Source organism: Stegodyphus dumicola, chromosome 1 (assembly GCF_044657685.1).
Source record: "Stegodyphus dumicola isolate Sdum_Otavi_A_Nest chromosome 1, ASM4465768v1".
NCBI lineage: Eukaryota > Metazoa > Arthropoda > Arachnida > Araneae > Eresidae > Stegodyphus > Stegodyphus dumicola.
The window spans coordinates 151,665,211-151,690,666 of record NC_140768.1 but is presented as its reverse complement, the minus strand read 5'-3'; the positions used below and the strand labels follow the sequence as shown (position 1 = coordinate 151,690,666).

General features: G+C 31.7%; 1 long non-coding RNA gene across 1 annotated transcript; it reads left to right on the top strand.

Annotated features, from left to right (window-relative positions):
* The first annotated feature begins 1,837 nt into the window (after positions 1 to 1,837).
* LOC118180612 (uncharacterized) lies at positions 1,838 to 8,168 on the top strand. Its single transcript, XR_015042625.1, has 3 exons — positions 1,838 to 2,338; positions 4,331 to 4,550; positions 7,918 to 8,168. It is a non-coding gene; the product is annotated as an uncharacterized LOC118180612 (long non-coding RNA).
* Positions 8,169 to 25,456: the final 17,288 nt, after the last annotated feature.

The following is a 25,456-nucleotide window of genomic DNA, read 5'->3' as shown; positions in this document are numbered from 1 at the left end:
ATGTTAGTCAATGAAACACATCTTCGAGCTTGTGACAGATTCAGAATTCATGGCCATCAGAGAGGATAGACACCACAACAGAGGAGGCGAAAATGCTATCATAATTAAAAGCCATCATAAAACGTAAAGCCAAGGCTTTGATAATATCTCAAATGAAGGGCTACAAGCACTGCCTAACAGATGTATAGTACTTATCACCAATATTTTCAACGCAGGCATTCGTCACTGCTATTTTCCCTCTCAGTGGAAGCATTCAATAATTATTAACATCTTGAAACCTGGAAAAGACCTTAAATATGCCAAAAATTATAGACCCATCAGCCTGTTACCAGCTCTCTGCAAAGTTTTTGAACGTGTCATCAGTACAAGACTTACCAAATTGGCATTGGTAGGAACCAATTTGGTTTCCGAAAGGGACACTATACTACTCATCAGATACTCCACCCGGTAGAATTTATCGCCCAAGAATTTAGAAAAAAGAATGGTGTAGCAGTATGCTTTCTCGATTTTGAGAAGGCATTTGACCGAGTCTGGCATGCTTGGCTTACTCCACAAATTGTCAAATTCCCTTCTGCCTAATAGCTTCATTAAAGTTACCTACTCTTATCTCTACTGTCTCACGTTTTAAGTTTTAAGTAAGTGTACAGTGTATATCTTTTATTTCTACTTAATTTACGTATCTTATTACTCTTCATTACTCAAGATCAGTTTACGTTATGGACTATGCTCTGACAAAGCTTATGGACTTTGATTGCAACTTACATTTCTTACTTATTATTTTCATTTAACCAAGAATTTATTTAGTACTGTTTAGTGTTTTAAAGCAAAGACTTTGCTTTCGATGAAAATTTTAGTTCGCGGTCTTATGACTCCTTCACTCGCTATTGGCCACCTCGCATCACGTGGTGTTTACTGTGCAACTTTAAAGAAATTAATTTTCTAGCATGATTATTTAATTTTACTGTACCCAAATTGTGTTTCTGAAGAATAAGAACATTATTAAATCTTCAAATTCACCTTTTTTTGGAACTCTACAGACTTATTTGGGCTACAATGAACCTCTGGTTGAGGCGATACCCCCATTTTAATGGATAATAAAAAAATAATGAAATATATCATTATTTCGCTCTTGGGGACTTGCATGCCATGGCTGAAGCCATGCCAGCGGTATTATAAATATAACAAACTTGCTAATACTTCACGGACATAATTGATGTTTTCTAAAATCAAAGTTTTTTAGGGTACTTGAAAAGAATCTTTATTTAACATGTGGGTGTGTAATTTTTATTTAACACAGTGCCACAGCAAAATCTGGTAAAATAGTCTGTCGGATCATTTTTTTAATTCTAGTGGTTTCGTGTCTCCTTTATCCTAAAAATCAGTTCAGTACCTAATCTGAATATATTTTTATGAATATTTAATAAATAGATAAACAAATAACTGGTTTAAAATATAAGGTGCTACTTTGGTAGACGGTTGCACGGATTTTGGCGAGTTCTTGGCAGCTTTTCTTTTGGCGAGTAATACGACTTATGGTAAACCCATTGCTGGACAAGTTATTTATGGAAACCGATACTTTGTTGACATTTTATTTAAAAAATAATGCGTGTTATTATGCATAAATTCCGTGTTTTAAATATTATTTATGGCTTCTAAATATTAAAAATCAATTTAATTTTGCATTTTTATTTGAAATAAAAATTTTATTCTTTATCATATTTTATGAAATTTTATGCTGTGGATGATGTAATTAGTGACGTCACCTTACTTTAAAAGTAATTGGTTTTAATATCTATAAATTTAATTTAATGTTTTAAACATTATTTATGGCTGTTAAATATTAAAATACAATTTAATTTTGCATTTCTTTTTTAAAATGATTTTATTATGTATGATTATTTAAATAATTTTAATTCTAGGCGTGATGTAATCAGCTCTCTGATTGGTTTCAGAATATTTGTGCATTAATGAGCTGTAATCAGCTCCCTGATAGGTTGCTGAAAATTTGTGCATTACCGCGCCATTTTAAAATTTAATTCATATCTTCGAATTCCTTCAAAGATGAATGTTGTTTTTGATAAGTACCAAGAATTTTTGGTTTCGGAATAAAAAATTGCCGTCTGAGACCTTATTTTCGCCAGCCTGGCTTTCCTAATCAAAGATTTATTTATAAATTCTTACAAGGGTCAGAGGAAATTTATTTTAAATTTTTGAAGGAAACGTCGCTAATTGTTTCTTCAATGAAGTGCGAAAATGTAGATCACAGATGAGAACAGCCGATTCTGAGACGGCCGTATATGATATTGTGGTCATGTTGGAAGAAATAACCGCTGTAACGGTAAGAAAATTATTAGACATTCCTCCTTTTTTACCAACAATAAACTAATTGCTGTCATTTTAGCTCTAGTGTACGAAGCGTTCTTATTTACTTATTTTAAAGTATTTAATTTAAGTAATATTTTAATTCTTTTAAACGTTGGTATGATGGTTTTTAATTCGATATTCAATTTACGTAATATTTTAATCCAATTAAACGTTGGCGCAATGTTTTTATAGTGGTATTTTTATTCTATTTCTATGCTGTATGAAAGTAATAATTTAACCTTTCTTTAGTATTTTATACTCGTAGTAAATGTATTTATTCTATATAATATATATATATATATATATATATATTCTATATAACGTATTTTAAAGTATTTAAATTTAATAATATTCTAATTCTTTTAAATGTTGGATGATGTTTTTTATTTCGATATTCAATTTCAGTAATATTTTAATCTAATTAAACGTTGGCACAATGTTTTTATAGCGGTGTTTTTATTCTCTTCTTTGCTATATGAAAGTAATAATAACCTTACTTTAGTATTTTATACTCATAGTAAATGTATTTATTTGCACTTGCCTGCCATCTTTAAAAACGACATTTTCAACAAAAAAATTAATCCATTATTTCTAACGATATTTATTTATTTTTTTTTTTTTAAGTTTCGAATACTTTACTATGCGTAAAAACAGCGTTTTTCAAGATGGCTGACGTTTGTAGAAATCGCGCCAACGTAAATCTCCAAAAATCCGTGCAACCGTCTACCAAAGTAGCACCAAATATAAATCCCATTTATATTTTAAACAATAAATTTATTACATTTCAGTTCATTGTAAATTAACACAAGAGTTCTATGTCTCAATAGGAAAAATTGGTAAAATTAGACAAATACTGTATTACAATACAAATAATGAAATATAATACATAACCAAAAATAAATAACTTAGTGAATGTGTAAACATCTTTAAAAATATCGCTAGTCTTGTATTCTTTCAATAAACAACTCAATCCCATTTAATTATAACTTCGTTGTTTTACTTCATAAATAACGATTACTTACTGTAGCAAAATCTATATTAAAATCAGATAATAATCTATCAAAAAAAGCTTCCAGAAGCCGAAACCAAGAATACGAACAACTTTCTAAATGTAGAAATAATTTTAACCGTATAAATTGATCCATTTGTGAAGCACCGATGACTCACACAGCTTTAAACAATACAAAATTTGACTCACATTCGATGAGCATGGCTCTGAAAAGTAAGGCCGCTATGAATCATTGATGATGTACATGGCAGTCAATGTGTTAAAATGCATGTACAAACTCAATTACTAAAATAAAATAATTTTTTAGCTAATCATGCATAGTTTGTTATTTGTACAGCTTAAAAAGAACTGTGTAAACTGTTTCATTTGACTTATGAATAATTTAATGCGCAGTTTTTTTATTACGCACATCGGTGCTACATAAACTGCCATAAAAAACAGCAAGAATAAGCTAATGTTTGGTCTTCATGACAGCTGGACGTGCTAGTCATGAGAACAGGCAAGAGCCAGATGCGATAATTCTTTATATCATGACCTGCATTCTCAAATATAATTTTTTAAAACTGTTTTCAATAATTCGAAATATGTTATATACCAAGTTCGCAATGCCAAAAATGAAAAAAGTGCCAAGCATATTAAAAAAAAGTGTTTAAATTATAGCATTTTAAAAATCTGGTTAACTGATAAATGTACGAATTACTCAAACTTATTTAAAATTTAGAAAAAGTATTGTCAGTCCGTTATTGAACAGTTACATTATTTATTATATTTGTGAGACAAAAATGCATTGTTTCTAGAGGTTCTTAGATTCAATAACGGTAACTGTTAAAAGTTAGCTTTTAAAAAAAATGCGGATATTGTCTTTAAGTATGATTAAAAAAATGGCATAACATTTGCATGATATTCAAATATCACATGAAATAGTTTTTAAAAAGTTTTCCTTTATTTAATTAACAGGGCATAACATGAAATCATTTACAAATATTCAAACATGACGAAATCGTTCATCACCTTATTTGTGACGGAATAAAACAAAATGCAGTAAACTCTCTAGTTGCGTCCATCTCTGAAAAGAACAAAATATTTCTAAGACTAATATCGGTATTGAAAATCACTTTCGCACAAGATCGAAATCGTATGGAACCTTGAGAAGTAGAGAGGATCACCTCAAAAACAGGTAAGATCCTGAATACTGTTAATTTTTTTAAAAGTTGAAATAACTTAATTTTTTAGAACTTATCCTGAAACTGAAAGCGAAACTACGATATATTATTTCAGTTAGGTGTTGCGTTGTTTAGAATAAAGACATAAATATAGGAGAACTTCATTAATGTTTCTTAAACTTTCTATTTACACAGGAGTTCATCTGTCAAATTTATTGTAAATCACTTAAAATCGCTGAATATGAATTATTTTAAAATTACGCTATGAATATACATTTATAACAGAGAAAGGAATGTAACATTTCAAGTCATTTTATGTCTCATGATTATCAATAAAGCTCTAAATAAACATCGGTAAAATAAATTAACATCTCTCTAAGATCTAATATGAGGTGTGGTCTTTTCCACAGCCAGACAGGTCGTGTAGCGTGACGCCATACTAGACAGGACGCAGATGAAGAGCCCCTATGGCAGCTGGTCTCATTCCTGCAACAAGACAGTTTTCAACTCCAGGATGGTTCTTGGAGGGGGGAAAATTGCCCTCCTAAGAGCGTTCCAGACATGCTTTATAGGGATATATTATTTAAGTTAGGTGTTGCGTTATTTAGCCAGGTGGCAAATATCCTCACTTTCCAGGTTACTGTTGACCAGCTGAGCCCTATGTGGATGAGCTTTGTCATCCATTAACAGGAACACCGGACCAACTGTGCTCCTGAAACATACAATCTAAGATTGCCTCTCTACATCTCACAGAAATCACAAAGCCTTTGTCAAACACATGTGGGGGGTGTAGGGCAGTTCAGCATAATACCTACCCAACTATTACACCTCCACCACCGTAATGATCCTTTCCCATGATGAGGGAGGGATGGTATCATGTTCCAGGCTCTTTCCAGATGCAGACACAATAAGAATCAATGGCCAGGCATATCTCGGCTCGTCTAAAAAGCACGGGTTGATCTTTACAATATGGTAACTGGTAGTTTGGCGACATTTTGGAGGCGATAAAGGTTACTACCTGGGACTTTGGTAATAATGTGAGCAGTACTCAGTTCCGATTACGCATTATTTTGTGCGAGGGAAATGAGATCATGGGATATGTCATGTGATATTAATGGACGAATTACAGTTCTTTAATCGGAAAAGGGGGGAAATCGGGAAAAAATCTGGAAATTTTGTATTTGGCTTTATTTTGTGTTGTGTGAAACAGTGTTCGTGAATTTTTGGATCCCATGGCCGTAACTAAAGTGAATTCGAAATGGGTATTTATGTATGTATTAATGTATGTGCTCATTTATATTTTAAGTAGTGTTTTTGAATTTAATTATATTTTAATTAAATGATAGTTATTTTGTGAATTTTATGTTTGTAGGAATTTGGTATACGTTTTAGTTGAAGTAAACGTGCATGGAAATAATTTAAATATCTGACACTAAGTATATGTAATGTTTGCGGTATGAATTCGTTGGTGACGTTTATAATATAATAGATAATTTAGAGGTAAAAGTTTTTGGATATTTTATTTATTTTATATGTGGAAATGTTCATATTTGGAAAGGGTATATACTTTTTCGTTATTAGGTAATTTCATATATGTTCTTTTTACCGGGTTTAAAGATTGAGAAAATTGTCATGTGTTTTCGTGAAATTTTTCTAATTTATGAGAAAAAAGCAGTGTACATGGATATAGTGAAGAGTGTGCGCAATGCCATTTTTGTGCAATTCTGGGATGTTTTTTTAAGTAAAAATAAGTCGACGTGTACATGGTTTATGTGTATGTGTTATTTTGAAAAACACGTAAGGAGTATGGTATTGTGCACTTTTCCCAATTTTGCAGTGAATATTTGTCATGATTAAGCAGTTTTGTTAGATAAAATTTCTAGCATAAGTGTAATTCGGCTAGTAGATTGTTGGAAGAAGTGTTCAGTAGATAAAAAGAAAAGAAACATGTCTTTACTTCGTGAAGACAAAATGGTGGCGGGAAAAAAAAATAGAGGGTTGCTGTAAGAGAGTTGATCGCCAAATTTTCGCCAAAAAAACGCCAAGTTACCATAATGTAAAGATCAACCAAAGCATGTATTGAAGTGAGCAGAACGCAAATAGCAGGTCTTTTGACATACAGTCCTATCTCATGAAGCCTTCAGACAACTGTAAACTGTGAAACTCGGGTTTCAGCGGCAGCATACAGCTCAGGTGAGAATTGTGAATCTTGTAGCAGTTCTGTGTCGCAGCGCTGAAAGAGGCAAATGGTGAGCTTCAATTGTCGTTGTGGATTTTGGTCGGCTTTGTACCTTGGTTGTGGATCTTGGTTGAACTTTTCAAAGTTCTGAAACTGTTTCCATAAATTGCTGACGACACTGGGTGTCACATTGAGCTCTTTAACTACCTGCGCTTCTGACTAATCTGGCTACCCCAATCTGGGAGAACTCTTCTAGGCTATTGGCTTTATACATACACACCGTAATCGGCGAAACTCTATAGCAAATTACTGTGGATACCATTGCATTTAACTCTTTGATTCCATTGCAGAAGTGGACGCTAGTCCAAACTGGTGACAAAAAATTTTCCAACATGCAGATAGGTGATTTACTGTAATGTGGTGCCAACTAGTGGTTATAGAACACATGAAATGGTGGGATGAAAAAATCCTCGAAGTCTCTGATATACACAGCAAAGGGGCAATGAAATAAGAATACAAATGAAGTGTAATATAATTTAGATATTAAAAAAGGAGATATCAAATGTACACAAATATATACAGGTGCAATCACAATGCAGATTAATATCCAGTATTGTAATGAATTGTTGAAAACCCCTCGTGCGCTGACATTCTTTTCACGATCATAGCTCCGCAGATACGCACATGTACGATTACGTATTCGACTCTGAATATTTGCATAATTCTTTGGCGGCATAATTAGTACCTTAGATTCAAAACTTTTCTTAAACATGAACATAATTTGCAAATTCTCTTAATTTTGCCCACGAGTACTTAATGAAAAGTTCATTGAATTAAATTCAGTAATTTTTTTTAATTCCTTGTACTATAGTCATTAAGTTTGTCAATTAAGGATGCAAAAATACAATTAATAGTAATCAAAGTGTGACATAATTCATGAATTTTTTATTAAATAAGGATATTGTCAAGTTGAGGTTATTTTTACTTAATCATATTTTAGGAAAATGCTAAAACTTTAATGTATGTTTCCAAACTCCCTATTCATGCAAATAAAAATATTGTTTTTCTTCTTTTATTTTAATATAAGATAAATTTTCCCAATTTCATACACTTCAGATCAAATTAATAAAATAGATTGTTAATTCAAAGTTGAAAACAGCATTCAAAGTTTGGAGCTTAATGAAATGACAATTCTCTTTCAGTATTGTCAGTGTATGGTGCCTAAAACACAGGACTAGTCACCTGGTGAAATACAGGTGACATAATTTTTAGAATTCAGGAAGTTACTTGATGGCCAAATCTTGAAGATATATAGATTACATTGGGAAGCCAGTCAGAACGTTCTCTTCCTTTTTTAAACCTCTTGCTACTGAACAAGAACCAAAATTTTTATGCATATATGATATGTTCTTGTATTGCCTTCTTTATAGATCTTAATAAATTTTAAAACAAATTGCAGTTATATTCCTTTGAAGACTTCTATCTCTTAATTATTATAAAACTCAAAATGAAATAAAGATATAAAAAAGGTGGCATATTATTTTTGAAATTTTAATGTGAAAGATAAATTAAATATTACACTACATTGAATTAACTTCTGAAAACTGGAAATTGCAGTCAAAAGTCGTTAATTCGGACACCCATAATCCGGACCTCAAAGCTATAATCTTTCTGCGCATGCGCGTAAGACCTTTACAGCTGCGAATATACATGTGCGCATGCGCATAATACGTTCACGCTAGCGCGTTTAATGTATAACGGACGGTGGTATAAGCTAAAATTATCTAATTACCTATTTCAGTTAATGTTGCAGATTACGTTGTTCTTTAATCTTCGAATTGGATCCGGCTTATTATTTTTTGCAGACTGTTAGAGCAATTTTATAAAAGTAAGCTTGAACTTCCGATTATGTCAAATAGAATTTCCGATATATATTTACTAATATGTAAAGGATATACAAAGCGGAAGTATGTTTCGAAGTCCATTAAACAGAAAGTGGAATTTCTGCAAAAAATGGATAAAGGCATATCCTTTGATTATCTAATCATTCCGAAATATGTTTATCAATTTCACGCTGCTCTGTGGGGAAAGGAAACGACACGGCGCGCAATGAATTGGAAGTTGATCTGTCAGCACTATCTTATCTTCATGGCAGATGTTTTTATTTTATTTGGCTTATAATTCTTTACTAAATGTAGTATTTCATCTCGATGTACTCTGTCTTTGATATGATTTAAATCAAGTTCCTTGTCATTATAATTCGCTTCCTATAGTGACTCAGAGGTTATTGAAAACGAAAAAATTTCGATTGACAAATTAGTCGGTATTCTCGACACAGCAATTATTAGGACTTGAACAGCGGAACTTTGTAACTAAACAAGAAATTATGTCTGTTTAATAGAATTAAAGAGAAAGTATTATCACATGAAAGGAAGGAAATTAAACAACTTACATTGAAAGAAATGTTTAATAAAGTAAACAAATAAATATTTAGCTTTTTATTTTTGTAAATTTTGATACCCTTTAGATCATAATTCCTCTTTATTTCATAAATTACGTTTCATATTTTTAATATTATAATTTCTGCATGCCATCTTACGAGATTTAAACTGATGATCTATGATCCGGAATCGACGAGTCCGGAATAACGACTTTTGACTGTATTATGCAGCAAAGATGATAAATACTTCAACAGAATAACAAAATGTAGCCCAATGAAGATTAAGAAATGCTCATGTTTTTTTATTACATTGTTCCTTAAGCTAAAAAAAAAAAAAAATAAAATTAGAACTACCGCGAGTGATTTGTTTTCTCATAAGCTCAAGATTTGATTATCTCTGAAAACACTCATCTTGCAGAGGTAAAATGGCAGTATCGAATTAAAAATTCTAGTGAATCCAAAGTAAAATGATATAAGTTTTGTACACACACTGCAGTTAAAAAAAAAAGTTGTGGCTGGATAAAAATGCACTTGAGTTACATATGCGGCATTAAACTGACATTTCAAGTTTAATAATTAAACGAAAAACAAATTAAATGGAAAAATCAAAATTTTATGCATGTACACACACACACAAGCGGGAGGGTAAAGATGAAATTTATTTATTTTTATTAACAACAATTTATCCTTGCACTGTAATACATAAGAATTATAACTATCTCTGCCATATTCACTAAATGGAAAAAATGAATAAAAGTTTAGATTAGGATATTTGAATAGTACAGCAAAGAACACAAGGGCTATCTGCCTCCCCTAAGGAAAAATGGCTCACATTTACTTTACACACAGGAAAATCCATACAGCCAGTACTTTCACCTATGATCAAACCTCCAGCATTCAGCAGTCTTAACTACTCAGCTACGTGTGGGATTAAATCAATAATCAGAATTAATATTTAGATATTCTATGACTTGAATCTAAGTATAATATATAGTGTTCATTAAAATGTTTTAGGTAAATCTAATAAATAATAATAATAATAAATAAAATAAGATAAAAAAATAAAAAAAAAACTTAAATGTTTCATTTACTGATATTTTATGTATGAAATATATGTCTTTTAGAAAAAATTTAATTTCTTAGATAAGGAGAAGTCTTTTGAGTAAAAAAAAATCAGTATGTTGGGGTTCTCCATCCACACATTAATAGTTCAAAACACATTGAAATCATTAGAAATGGGCTAGCCGTAAAGGTGGTTTTGTGGTTTTTCTGGATCCTAAATAGAATACAAGCCATAAAGGTAATTTTTATCTTTAGATAGTTAAGTCATTGTGTGCTTTTTCATAATCATTAAATGTTATGTTGCAGAAATTTAGGTCAGTTATCTAATTTGTGATTATATTGCTCAAATGTGTAAAGCTTAGTTAAAATTTTGATGTAAGCACAATATCAAGATACCACACTATCTTGAACTTTTAATTATATCAGTCTGTGGAAGTTTTAAGGTATTTAATTTTTTAAATGTGTGAGTAGTAAACTAATACATATCCATGTCATAATACATTTTAAGCTAATAATGAAATGCAAGATCATCACAAAGAAATTGGATTATTTTTATAATTTAACTCAGAAACATTAAATCATTATTTAGCATTTTAATGTACATTTTTGAATAAGAAACTTGATTATACACAGATCTAATGCTTTTTTAGAATGAATTATAAATAATTAAGGACATCAGCATCTCCTCAGCTGGAAATGGAACCAAAATTAACGAAACCACAGCACTAACAATTCTGTTATTAAATCAGCTATTAAATAACAAATATAATTACTAATTTTTCAATAATTTAAAGTGATTATAAAAATATTTCACATTATAATATAAATGTTTCACCTTACAAAATGGCAAAAGCATTAAAATTATTGACTAGCTTTTGAACAATTAAGTACTATGTGACGTCATTAGATTATTTTGAAGTAGGAGGTGTGAAAAATGTGCAGTGTTCTCACAGGAACCCTGGAACTCTCAAATATGCATCGAGTCTGTTTTCAATTACACCATGAAGACATGTGGAAGGACAGGAGAAAATACTTTATAACTATCTTACAAGTAAATGATCAACAAACATTTTGAAAGGAACAGAATACATCTACAAAGAATATATCAGGACAAACTGGTAATATTTGAGTTGATCTTCATTACCAAAATAACCTTAAAATACAAGTTCTAGTAACCCAGTAGAAACATTAAATCATTATTTACCATCTTAATGTACATTTTTTAAAAAGAAAATTAACTATACAGAGATCTAATGCTTCCTTAGAATGAATTATAAATAGCTAAGGATGGCAGCATTTTCTCGCCTAGCACAGAAACCCATAAATTCAAGAAATCAGTGTTACCTATTCTGCTTTTAAATCAGTTGCACGCTAAAGTTTTAATCCTTAATTTGCACAGATTTAATCAATATATATACTAATTTTTCAATAACTGGAATAAAATCTTTAAATCTGTCTATTTTTATGGAGTCCATCAACAGTTTATTTTTGTATTTCTTATATCAAGTGCCCAGAAAATATCCAGTATGATCATTATGTATTAGTTTCTATACTATATTAACATATTAGTTGTATTTTGCTGTTTAACTTGAAGAGAAAAATTAAAATAAATGATAATTAGCTTTTAGTTGCCTTTCTTTTTTTAATTAATCTCAAATCAAACATAGTTCACTTTACTAATTCAAAAGTCAAACAACAAAAATCAGCGTTAATTTACAAAATTTTCACAGGACTAGTTTCGATGGTTTTACCGAACCATCATCTTCAGCTGCAAAACCACAAATGAACAAGATAGGAAATAATGCTTAGATAAGATAAGAAGGCCTGGACAAGAATAAGCAAGTGGCGCCATCTGTTGGCGAAACCAAAACTAAAACATAATTTCTCTAAAAGCCGAAGGCAAATTTGGATTGGAATTAGGATCGTTAACTAGAACAGAAAGATTTTTATGAATGTGAGATGCCTCTAGAAAATCCAGTTCTCCAATGGAAGATGTTTTTTGAATAATTTTGGCAGCAGAAAAATTGAAAGTGTGATTTTCGGACCAACAATGTTGAGCAACAGAAGACTTCTGTGTTTCCTTTTTTCTAACATATGCCTCATGTTCTTTGACGCGAAATTTTAAGGCTCTCTTAGTTTGGCCAATGTAAATTAAACCGCACTGGCAAGGAATCCTATAAATACCCCAGGAATTCATATCCAGAATGGAGTCCTTGAGTATAGAAGTTGGAATTTTATTGATAGGAGAGTAAACAACCCGAAAGTTAAATTTCTGCAAAATATGTGCAACTTTATAGCTAATTGATGGAAAGAAGGGAATGACAACAGAATTTTTATAATCTCCTAAAATAAGAGTGTGGTTTTTAGTGTGTTGAGATGAGAATTTTTTAACTGCTTGATTAATAATGTTGGGTGAAAAGCCCCTGTCAATAGCTATTGCTTTTAAATAATTTAGTTCTTCATCAAGGGCTAGTTTGGAGGAGCAAGCTTGAAGAGCACGGAAAACATAGGAATAAAATGAAGCTAACTTTTGTTTAGTCGGATGACATGATTTAAAGTGTGGTGGAAGGCAAACCGATGAAGGTTTACGGTAAACTGTAGTACTGAAGTTGGATGTGTTACGTGTGACCAGAATGTCGAGAAACGGAAGAGAATTGCAAGTCTCAAGTTCAAAAGTGAACTGAATAGCAGGATCAATAGAATTCATTGTTGAAAGAACTTTATTTAAATCATCTTTATTACCTTCAAACAGGGTAAAAGTATCGTCTACGTAGCGGAACCATGCCGGGAAGTTTAAAGTTTCAAACAATTTTGATTCATAATAATGCATGTAGATATCAGCCAGGATGGGACTGAGGGGGCTTCCCATGGCTAATCCCTCAGTTTGCTTGTAATATTTATTTTGGAAAACAAAATGTGTTTGTTTCAAACAGAGTTGAGTGAGAGAAATTAGCTCATCAATTTCGATGCAAGAGAAATGAAATTCGCGAAGTCTGGTTTCTAGACATCTTAATGCACCCTCCACTGGGACATTGGTGAATAATGATTTTACATCAAAAGAAACCATGAGTAAATTACGAGGAGAAATGTTTTTAACTTTTTTTACAAACTCTATTGAATTTTTTATGGTGTAAATGTTATTGTCTAATAGAGTGAAAAATCTAGAAACTAAATATTTAGCTAATGGATACGAGGCAGTACCTAAATTTGATACAATAGGGCGGAAAGGAATACCACTTTTATGAATTTTGGGAAGAGCATATAATCTGGCACAATTCGCAACAGATGGGATAAGCGAATGTTTTAAGTTGCTTGATTTTATTTTATTATTATTGACTTGTATTTTAATAAGTATTTATTCGGCGTGTTATTGTGTCTTAATTATAGTTCACTTTGCTTTATAAATGAAGCTAGCTATTCAACAGAAAATTCTTCAGCAAAGCATGTGAGTGCTATTTGTCAAAAGGGAGGAGTGCTTTTGTGGAGGACTTTCTAGAGGAAACTGGTTGGTATCCAAGTTACACATTGGAAATTTGCAAAAATGCTTATGTAGCCAACCCTTTCGATTGGAATCCAACTCAGGTCAAACTATTAGTATTCAGTAACTTTACTGCTTGACCACTGATGGGATCCAAATCAAACATAAGTTTAATTATTAAAATGAGCTATTGAAGAGAAAATTCGGTACTTTTCCGTTTTGCCGGCGCAAGCGATAAAGTCGCCAATAATGGTACAACCGATGCCAAACGGAATATTCTCGCTGGTAACCTTTTAAGCCTCATTTTCAAAACAAGTCGCAGCTTTTTCTTATCAGATTGATTGTTTCTTTCAATACTGGCATATAATTACATAGAATTTTTATCAGATAGTTCAGTTTTATGTCTAAGGCCATTTTCGGTAATTAAGTCAATTAGGATGCAATCACAGCGCTTACCCGAAGCCGAAAATATAAAAAAGGTAAAGTCAAGGTTTAAATTCATCAATTCTAACGAGAATGAATTAGCGAAGTAAAGCACTGCAGTTTTAAATCATTTCTGAGTAAACTATTCGTACGAATTTAAATATTTCTTACATTTAAACTTGTGTTCTAAATTAAGATTTAACTTGAAATTAATGTAGATAATTACTGAGAGCATTAGATTTTTGTAGAGTAGTTTACGTGAGATGAGATCGCTTGGGGTCACGTGATATAAACCGGCGAATCAGGATGTTGAACCATGAAAGCGTAGTAAATTCTTAAATTAATGTCTTTTTACAAATTTATTGTCTTTATTTATTGGCTTTTTATAAAATTTTAAGCGATATTAAAATGTTTACGCCTTCAAAAAAAGAATTCTTAGAACTAACATTTTTTTAATATTTTTTATGTGTATACTGTATGTTGTCGCCAATAAAGTCTGCTTGGCGAGATTTGCGCCGGCGAAACGGAAAAGTACCGAAAATTCTAAAAGAAACAATAATTACTTATCCAAAACAAAAGTAACATAAATTTATCCAAACCATTTTAATTTGCTAATTAAAGGAGATTTAAACAGTTTATTTATAATTTGAAACCATGCAATATGATTTCTTAATTTTTTACAAAGTTTAACCAGATACAACATGATACACCATTTACTTATTATTAGCTAATTGTATGAGATGCATAGAAATTTGATGAAAATCTCAATTATAAAGTATAATTTATATATCACAATGACAAGTTTACATAAGTAAGTTGAATCAAGGATATTTTGTTGTTGCATATCTGTTACAATATAAAAACAGGATCAAATTAAATTAAGATAAATTAAAATTATTAAACATTTATTATTATACTTGTTTTGTGTTATAACAACCTGCTGAAATCGGTGTAGATAAGTTCAAAATTATAAAAGAACAATCTAACTATGAGATGTTAGAAAACAAAATTAGGATTAATATTTTGAAACTACATTTGTTCATACATAAACCATGCTTCATATCGAAAGACTTTTGATGATCCTGATAAAAACTTAATTCAGGAAATACTGAAAAATTATTTCAGTGATACGAATTATTGTTTTAGTATTAAGTGATTAAAAAATATTTCAGAGTATACTGTAAATGCTTCTCCTTATAAAATAGCGTTTAATACGTTAAAGCATTAAAATTAGTGATTAGCTTATGGAAAATTTCTGTCTGCATACGAACAACGAAGAAAAAATTTCAGTAAAGAACAAAGAAAATGTGCGAAGATCCCAAAATCACGACAAATTGGCGACATTTCAGTTGCTCTTCATTACTATGACAAACATAAAGTTCTTCTAGTAACCCGGAGCCAAAACTTTTCATCTGAACGTCATGCGTGATTGACATTCATTATAACCAATGAGAGGGTGCCATTTAGTGGGAGGAGCGAGAAGAGGTCCGGTTAATAACGTGTCACCACAAGCAGCGGCTTCAAAAAGGACAGACAGACAAAACAAGGAGAGTTGTCTTACTTCGCACCCGCTAAGTCTTTTCGCTTGCAGCGCGATAAATCAAATTTAAATGCGAATAACAAAGAGGAGAGTAAAAGAAATCCGTAGAAATTAAAACAAATTGTTATTTTTAAAGCCAGATAGGAAAGTGGATTAAAAGAGTAAAATAAAAAGCCCAGCCTATATTTAAAATAAAATTATGGTACACTTCTGTTTTCGGGACCGGAGCTGTCGCCGGTTTTGCTAAAATCGCCAAAGTTTCCTTTTAAAATCAATATAATGTTTATATTTTTAAAAAGTAAAAGAGTACGTTTCAATATTTCCAATGAAAAATAAAAACTTTAAGAATTCTTTAAATATAATACGGCATTAAAATTCATACGGACGCCCAAGTGGATGCCTACCTCATGTTCCTGAACCTCAACCGCCTCCGCGTTAGCAATACGTAAGGGTAAGGCTGCTATATACCAGGCTGAATCATCAGGCATTCGCTATCCCAAGTGGGAGATTAAATGGCGGCTGTGTAGTTACGGTGCAACAATTTTTTGTGTTTTTTTTTTTTTTTTTTTTTTTTTTTTGTGTAAAATGGGCGGATGTGCAGCTATTAATTGTTCAAATCATTCACGGAAAGGTCATACATTGGTAAAATTTCCTAAAAATGAAGAAAGAAGAAAAATATAGGTAAATAATTGCCGAAGAGACAATTGGAAACCTGGTCCAAGCGCTGAAATTTGCTTAGTAAGTATAATGTTAATTACGCCTTGATTTAGAGTTTATATCTTCTCTGATGTTTATAATGTGTAAGTAAAGTGAAATTCTTGTGTACAATAACCTAAGTATCTGCTAATTTCTGTAATAATAGCTATAATTAAATTAGTCTAGGGTTAATGTACCCGTCGCCAAACATCGCCAATGTGGATGTTTTGAATGTGGAAAAGAAATTTCTCTTCTAATATAAAGCGCAAATTTTGTTTTCCTGTGCTAATTGTGGAAATTATACTAATGTAACATGAAAATCATTAGCATATTGAAATTTATTAAAAAACAAATCATAATTTGGAAAGTCAAGATAAAATCTGAATGTTTGCTAAAGATGTATGTAACATTATACTATAGTTGCAATATCGTTGGAATGATATATAATTTTTTTCTTTATTTTATAATCACTATTGTTAAAAAGTTAGATGAGTTTTTTATGCACGGTGCCCACTAATGTTTCTTGGTTAAAATAACTTCCAGAATTTTGACATTGACATCTGAAGTCAATAGAATAAATTGAATAGTATGAGACAAAATATATATAATCTGACTTCAATAATTGCAAGTACCATATATTTATAATCACAGTATTATACAATTTGGCAATGGAGTAAAGATTTAGAAATGAATGCAGAACATTCAAATAAGCACAGAAAACTTGTGAAACTGCATGTGTATTTTTCAAAAATAATTGTAGTGTTTTTAATGCATGTGTAGTGTTTAATGCATGCATAACAATCAAATAAATCTGCCTATAATGATGAATTTCAAAGGCCAAGCCAAAATCCTTTCATGAATTTGATACTTCTAAAGAATGTGATCTCGTCAAATTAAATCCTCATGACATTGATAAACAGTTATTACTGATATGTGTTACAAAGCAGATTTTTATACATGATAAATAATATTTTCTGAAGCGTTATTTTGTGTTGTCATCTCTAAATAAGAAATTGCCTACAAATTCAGAAAGCTACTGAACTACGTTCTAGAGTTTTTAATAACTTTAATTGGATATGTCTGTGGGGATGTAATTTAAAAAATTGTCGTTTAAACTGGCCTTGATGCTTTTTAAAATGCATGTTGGCACTGTGCTTCGAAATTAGGCCTATGTTTTGAATGATTAGAGAATTAAAAATTAAATATTTCAATTAAAGCAATAAACATTACTACAATTATAACAAGAATCATAGTCTGCTCTAATTATAAATGTATTTATCGGCCTAGTATCTTAAAAGTTGGGTGAAGTGAACTCATATTTTCTTATCTATTGTAAGAGCACTATAGCAAGAAATATAAAGTTTTATTTTAGTTGTTTTTAATTTTATAGCAAAACACTACTTCATTTAATTTTTGGATAATGTTCTAAAGAACACTTTAAATTATAGGCAAAAAATAAATATTGGATAATTAAATTCTGCCCAAGCTTACAAGATGCTGCTGCTGATATGTTAGACATGGTTTGTTTATTGTTTCAGTTTTTTATAATACTGGGCCTAATTTAATTACCTGCATATTTATTTATTGCCTATACTTACTTACAGTTCATGCTTGCTGCCTTTGGCACAACCTCACTGTGTGAAACACTTTTCTCACATTTCTTTCGTGTGGTTTGTTTTTTGTACTTTTATTTATTTTGTATACTTTTTTTTATTACTTTATGTATTTACAGGATCATTTTGACGAATCTCAATTTGAGTCACTATGCAAAGATAGTTAAAAACTAAGAAAAACTGCAGTACCAACACTCTTTAGCATTCCAAATCCACCACCATCTGTAACTGACAAGAGGATAAGAGAAGTAAGATGTCCTAAGCCAAATACTGAAGTGGTAAATTATTTAATATTCTCCAAAAAAATTGTTGAAAAAAATCATTGTTATTACAAATATATTAATTCAGTCAACCATTGTTTAAAAAAATAATCACAGCATAACATGTTTACTATTTCTTTTTGAATTTAGGAAACTCTACCTGCTTCAAATGAAGAGTTGTTAAAAAAAAAATAGAATTCCTTGAGCAACAGCTTCAAGAAAAAGATGCAAAATTGACATCATTTTTGTCCGATGAGCAAGTAGGAACCCTTGCTGTGCAGCCAAAAAGGAACTGGTCAGAAAAGTCCATTATAAAAGGACTGAAGATGCAATTTGCTTTGAGCAAACATGGATATAATTACCTCAGAAGTACTGGATATGCAGCACCATCGTACAGTACCTTGAACAGGAGGATTAGATACATAAAAATTAATTTCGGCATTTTAGAAAATTTGTTTTTTTTCCTCAAGACAAAAGTTCATTCATTGGATGCTCTTGATAGGAACTGCTGCCTTTAAGTTGACGAAATGGAAATAGCTTCATATCAAGATTTTGATACATCGTCTAAGTCATTCATTGGAAATGTTACGTTAGGAAGCTAAGCATTACACTATTGTAATGCTTAGAGGCCTTAAAACATCATGGAAACAGATTGTTGCCAATGAATTAACAGGGCCTTCAACATCAGGTTCTGACATGAAAGATCTAATTCATAGAACTGTAGTAGCAGCTACAGAAATAGGTTTAACTGTAAGAGCCTCTGTTTCAGATATGGGAAGCAATAACAGAGCAATGTGGTCGTCATTGGATGTGTCTGTCTCTAGGAGAGATAGGAAGACAAATTACAACATTGGAGGACCTGATGTTTTCATTCACAGTATTGCAGATGTACCACATCTCATTAAAAAGATGAGAAATACATTTCTTTCAAGTATTATAATATTACCAGAGGAATTTCGCTACCAGCATGCCTTGCCATCGAGGATAGTATCTTCAGTGTATGTGAAACGACTCTGGTCAAGTGAGATAGAAGCAGATGCTGCCCTGAGATCTCTACATCACTTGAACAGAGTTCATCTCTTCCCAACACACTTTTCCTCGATGAATGGGGCATCTGCTGTGCAATTGTTTTCTGTAAAAACAGCTGCTGCTATTGAAAAAGCAGGTATTTTACACCAAGTTGCAAAAGAAGCATTAACTTCTGCATGGTGGCTGAGACTTGTAGCAGAATGGTTTACAATTATGACTACAAGGCATCCAAAAAAAGGCATCACTATCAAAAATCAAGATGAGAAATTTAATATTTTATTGAAATTCATTCATGTGACTGAAACTGTTCAGTTTGGGAAAGCATGGAAGCCATTTCAAACTGGCATTATTATGAGCACATTGAGTGTTGTGAAACTCTCAAAAGAATTATTTTCCGAGGGGTTTACATTTTTCTTACCAGGCAGGTTGACACAAGATGCACTGGAAAATGCCTTTTCACAGATTAGACGAAAGTTGGGTGCAAAGCCTACTGCTTTGCAAGCCAAGAGAGCACTGAAATTAGTGTGCCTATCACAGTTCATTTCAGATATCAATAATCCAAATTATTGTTCTGAAAGTGACCACAGCCTCTTTGATGCTTCTGAATTAGAAGTTGCTATCAGAAAGGAGGTCTTGCATCCTATCTCCAATTCTGTAGTGCCATCTACCTCTTCTGCAGTGGCAGTGAAACGTCGCTTGCCCCCAGCTGTGGAAGAAAATGATATACATTACATCGCAGGAGCCATATATAATAAGTTGTTGAAAAAAAAAAAGCATATGTGAAAATTGTAAAACAGCTATGACCATTTCAGAGGACATGCTGGAACCTGACATACCCGAGCATCGCACAATTCTTACAAAACATAGCAATAAAGGTGGACTGAAGGTCATCTCTGCAGGAATGTATCAAATATGTAGGGAAGCTGAACGAGAATTTCAAAAATGTAAAGATGTACTCCTTCGTTTACAATCAGCCATCACAAAAGAATTAGTTGAAAGAATAATTGATAAATGTACGCATGTGGCCATGCCAGAATGCTGTAATCTTAAGAAAGTAATTATTGATAATTTTTTTTATTACTAGATGCAAAGGCCTTACACAGCATCTTATCAACAAAAGAGCCCATAACGTTTCATATTCATCAGCATCGGCCAACAAGAAACAAAAAGTAAAATAATTTTAGAAGGTATGTATGTTTTATATTAAATAATTTATGTGTTTTATGTAATATGTATTACTTTTTCCTAGGCTACGAGTATATAAATTTCTGTGTTTGATGTTATATATGTTACTTTCTGCTAGGCTATGAGTATATTATTATGGTATTATTTTCTTGTTTCTAATATATAGAAATATAGCATATTTTCCAGTATAAAATTTCAGTTCAGTTTTACTTAAAAGTATGGGAAAGCAGATTTGTTTCATGCATGATCTTTATAATACTGGTATGAAATGAATGAATTTTAATCTGTAAACAATTTTTTGTTAATATTGAAATGTGTTTCCTTGGGTACATTTTTAGGCACTTGTGGATCATGTCAGACAACATGCAATAGAAAAAAGATGTCCGTGTGCATAAATTTTTCATTGTGTTACTTCATTTTATCTAAATTTCAAGGATAATTCTTTTCATTTTTATATGGCATGTTATTAGTATAAAGGCTAGTGAAAATAAATTGGTATGTGTATCTGTTTTTGAAGTGTAATGCTTAAATAAAAAGATGGTGTGTGTTTCTTCATTTAAATAAAATTTCAAAGATAGTATTTTTCAGCGTTGTACTGTTTGTTATTTCTCAATGTAAAGGGTAACAAGGGGAAAAAAACTGGTATGGTACATCTGTTTTTTAAGCATGATAATTTTATTTATTTCTTTAGTGATGCATATATATAGAGAGAGAGAAGGTATTTGGTCCAACTGAAGTTATAATAAATCTAATTTTACTAGATCTCTCCGTCCCCTCAGGTGTAGAAAATTTTCAAATGCAGAAAGTTTATTTGCAGAATTAATTCATTTCTGATAAACTTATTATCATTAATTTTTTATATACCATGTTATTAAGTTACACGTATGACTACTGTATAATAAACTTGTATTTAGGGCAAAAAATTAACTGTTTTGCAGCTGGTGACTAATATCATATGCTTCTAAGAATATTACTTTAACTTTTTTCATAACTTTTGTATTTCAGGAACATGAAACTGTTATTTTGATATACTTAAATAATAAAAGTGTGTATCTGAATCAATTAATGGATACAAATATTTTACAGTTATTTTTAGAAGATATTTGCCATATCGCTTCTAATAATTCATAAAGTATATTAAAATATAGGTAAATAATTTGGTGCAGAATTCAAATTTAGGGTTTGAAATATAGTGAATCATGAGACTAAATGATTTTTATTGTCATGATTTGCCTGGGCTTAAGAATGTACTTTTCGCCCGGTGGAAATTGTCATCAAACTGTCCTGAACAGGCTTTTTGTTGATAATAACTTCCAGGCTTATCAGTACCTCCTTTTGAGTGGAGGGTATACAAATATAGTACCCAATTTAAATTACATTGTGATTGTAATAATATTGTGGTATTAAATAAGTGATTATAATTACAATTTAGATAATTGCTTTGTAATTATATTACATTGTATCTGTGAACTCTTAATTTCATTACTTTATGCAATTATGTTGTAAGTGCATAATCTAATTGCAATAATATAATCTATTCACAATTACAAAATAATTATAAATGCAGTTACATCTTAAATAGAGACCATTTTAATACTTTTAAATTTTTGCAAGATAACTTCCCATTAAGGTTCATTTGGAGGAAACTATGCAAATACTAAAAAAGAAGTTATGTTAAATTTACATATTTTGTACAGTAGTTTCTTGTTATAATGCTGTTCAATATATCTTCAATACTTTTGTAAATTTAACGACATTCTTTGCAATTACAGTGGGGCTTTAAAAAGAAGTTTCTTAGTTATGCTTTCTAATAAGAATGTGTTAAAAATTGAGTATTATGTATAATAACTAACAATTAAAAAAACTTGACTGCATGAAAATGCTGTTGCTGTGTAAAATAAAAAATAAGCTTTCTTTTATGCTTTGAAATGAATTACATGTGGTTAAGTCGTCCTTTTACGAGGGCCATCCAGGAAGTAGATTACGTTTCCGTCTGTGTCCGCTAGGGGCGGGGCTAGCGCGGCCATCTTGGGGTCAGAGCGTTGCGCAGCTCAGTCTGCATCTAGCCGTGCTAGTGAGAGGTTCCTGCTGTGCTCCGTTCAGATACTGTGACGGCAAACCGTCACATTTTACTAGATCTTTTTTTCTCGTCACATTTTAAGATATGTCTGCGTTAATTGAAAATCCCGCGAGCTGCGAGGTGCGCTCAGTAATAAGGTTTCTGACTGCAAAAAACTGTAAACCGATAGAAATCTATCGGCAGCTTCGTGAAGTGTATGGGGACAACATTATCACTGAAGGTGGAGTGCGTCAGTGGGTCATAAGATTTCAAAATGGCCGAACCAATGTTCACGACGAAGATCGAAGTGGGAGACCCAGCATAGTGACCGCCGAACTTCTCGAAAAAGTCGATGCTAAAGTCCGTGAAAATCGAAATTTCACAATAACGGAACTTTCTTTGAGTTTTCCACAAATTTCGCGAAGTTTGTTGCACGAAATCATCAGCGAAAAGCTTGGTTACCACAAGTTTTGTGCAAGATGGATTCCAAAAATCTTGACAGAGGACCACAAAAATCAGCGAATGGCTGCAGCGTTGAACTTTTTGGACGCTTACCATAAGGATGGTGACTCTTTACTCGATCGCATCGTTACTGGTGACGAAACATGGGTGAAACATGTGAACTGTGAAACGAAATTGCAATCAATGCAGTGGGGGCACACAAGTTCTCCCCAAAAACCCAAGAAATGCATGCAAACAATGTCGGCAAGGAAGATGATGGCGACTGTTTTTTGGGACAGAAAAGGTGTAATTTTGGTGGACTTCCTGGAAAGAGGCACTACAATAAACTCTCAAAGGTATTGCCAAACTCTCCAAAAACTCAGAAGAGCAATTCAAAACAAGCGCAGAGGAATGTTGAGCTCGAAGATCTTGTTGATTCACGACAACGCCCGGCCCCACACGGCAAATGTCACTCGTAAAGTTCTTGAATCTTTTAAGTGGGAGTTGTTTCCTCATCCGCCGTACAGTCCCGACCTGGCACCGAGCGACTTCCACCTATTCCCAGCAATGAAGAAGTGGCTGGCTATGCAGCGTTTTGATGACGACGCACAGCTGCAAGAAGAGGTAACGAAGTGGTTGAAGGCGCAGGCGGCCGAATTTTTCGACGAAGGAATTTCCAAGCTCGTACATCGCTACGATAAATGCCTTAATTTGTATGGTGACTATGTAGAAAAGTAGTATTTGAGTGTGGCTTTCATCTGTATATAATAAAATTTGTTTCCTATACTTTGTTTATTTTTTTATTCCAAAACGTAATCTACTTTCTGGATAGCCCTCGTACAATTTAAGAATGTGGTTAACACACATTCTTAAATTGGACAGGTTTTATCTAAATTATTAGTATAAAATATATAAACTATGAATTATTTTGTAACATAACTCAAATTACAAAATTCATTCTATATTGTAATATTTAATAATTTGTAAATGGTAACATTTAATATTTAGTAACTTGTAATTGGCAACACTTTGGATAGAGATTGAAAAATAGAACTATGCTGGTATTGCAGTTCTCTGTGATTACACATTCTAAGATTGTAAATAAATAGTTTCTAAAAATTAAAAGTGTACCCTCATAATTTTATATGGTGTCAGAAGTGTTTTGCTTTCAAAATGGAAAGTTTAAAACCACCAGAGCCGATGAAATTTGATGGAAATCTGGCTTCGAATTGGCAGAGATGGCTGCAATCATTTGAAATATATGAAGTAGCTAGTGGATTACATAATAAAGAAGAGAAGGTAAGAGTTAATACTTTTCTTCATGTAATAGGAATTCGTGGTCTTGAAATATATAATACATTTCCTATAGAAGAGGGTAAAGAAATTAAAACAAAATTTACAGAATATTGTATTCCTAAGAAAAATATTACATATGAAAGACATTTATTCTTTACTAGAAATCAAACCGCGTCAGAAACCATAGATGAATACGTAACTGATCTTCGAAATAAAGCTAGAACATGCGAGTTTGCACAATTAACGGATAGTTTAATAAAGGATAAAATTGTTTGTGGTATTAAAGATGATATAGTGAGAGCAAGATTGTTACATGAAACAGAATTAACATTAGAAAAAGCTCTTGATATATGCAGATCTGCTGAAATAAGTGCACATCAAATGAAAATCATAAAGGATGAGGAAACTGCTGTAAACTTAGTGAAAAAGAAACTAAGTAAATATAATAAGAATACCTACAAAGAGGTAAATACCAATAAACAAAAGACAAAAGTTTGTTCTAAATGTGGAACATCTCATGAGTATCGAATGTGTCCAGCATATGGAAAAATCTGTCATAAATGTAAAAAGGCAAATCATTTCGCGAGTCAGTGTAAAAGCTATATAATAAAAAATGAAGCAGTCAAGGTAAACAAAAAAGATAGACAAATTAAATTAATAAATCATGACTCTGAGAAAGAGTTAGAATTTTATGTTGGCACATTAAACCTTAATTCAGATAACAAGGAAGAGAAATGGACTGTTGACGTTAATGTAAATAAAAGTAAACTAAATTTGCAGTTAGATACTGGAGCAATGTGCAATGTTATTTCTAAAAGCAAACTGAAATTGCTAAATGTTCCGATACAGAAGTCTGAAATTAAAAGATTAGTTACATTCTCTGGGAATAAAATGGATACTTTAGGAAAAGTAGTACTTAACTGCCAATATGGAAAAAATAATTATGTTGTGGAATTCCAAGTTATTGACAAAGAAGTACCTTCTATATTAGGATTAAAATCATGTTTGCAACTAGGTTTGATTCAGAAAGTAATGTCTGTTTACACTGAAGACTTACTGGAGGAATACAAAGATGTATTTGAAGGCTTAGGTTGTTTGAATGGAGAATATAAAATCCAGTTAAAACAAGATGTAACGCCAGTCATTCATCCTCCAAGAAAAATACCCATAGCTATACGTGATAAAGTTAAGAAAGAATTACAAAGAATGGAAAATTTAA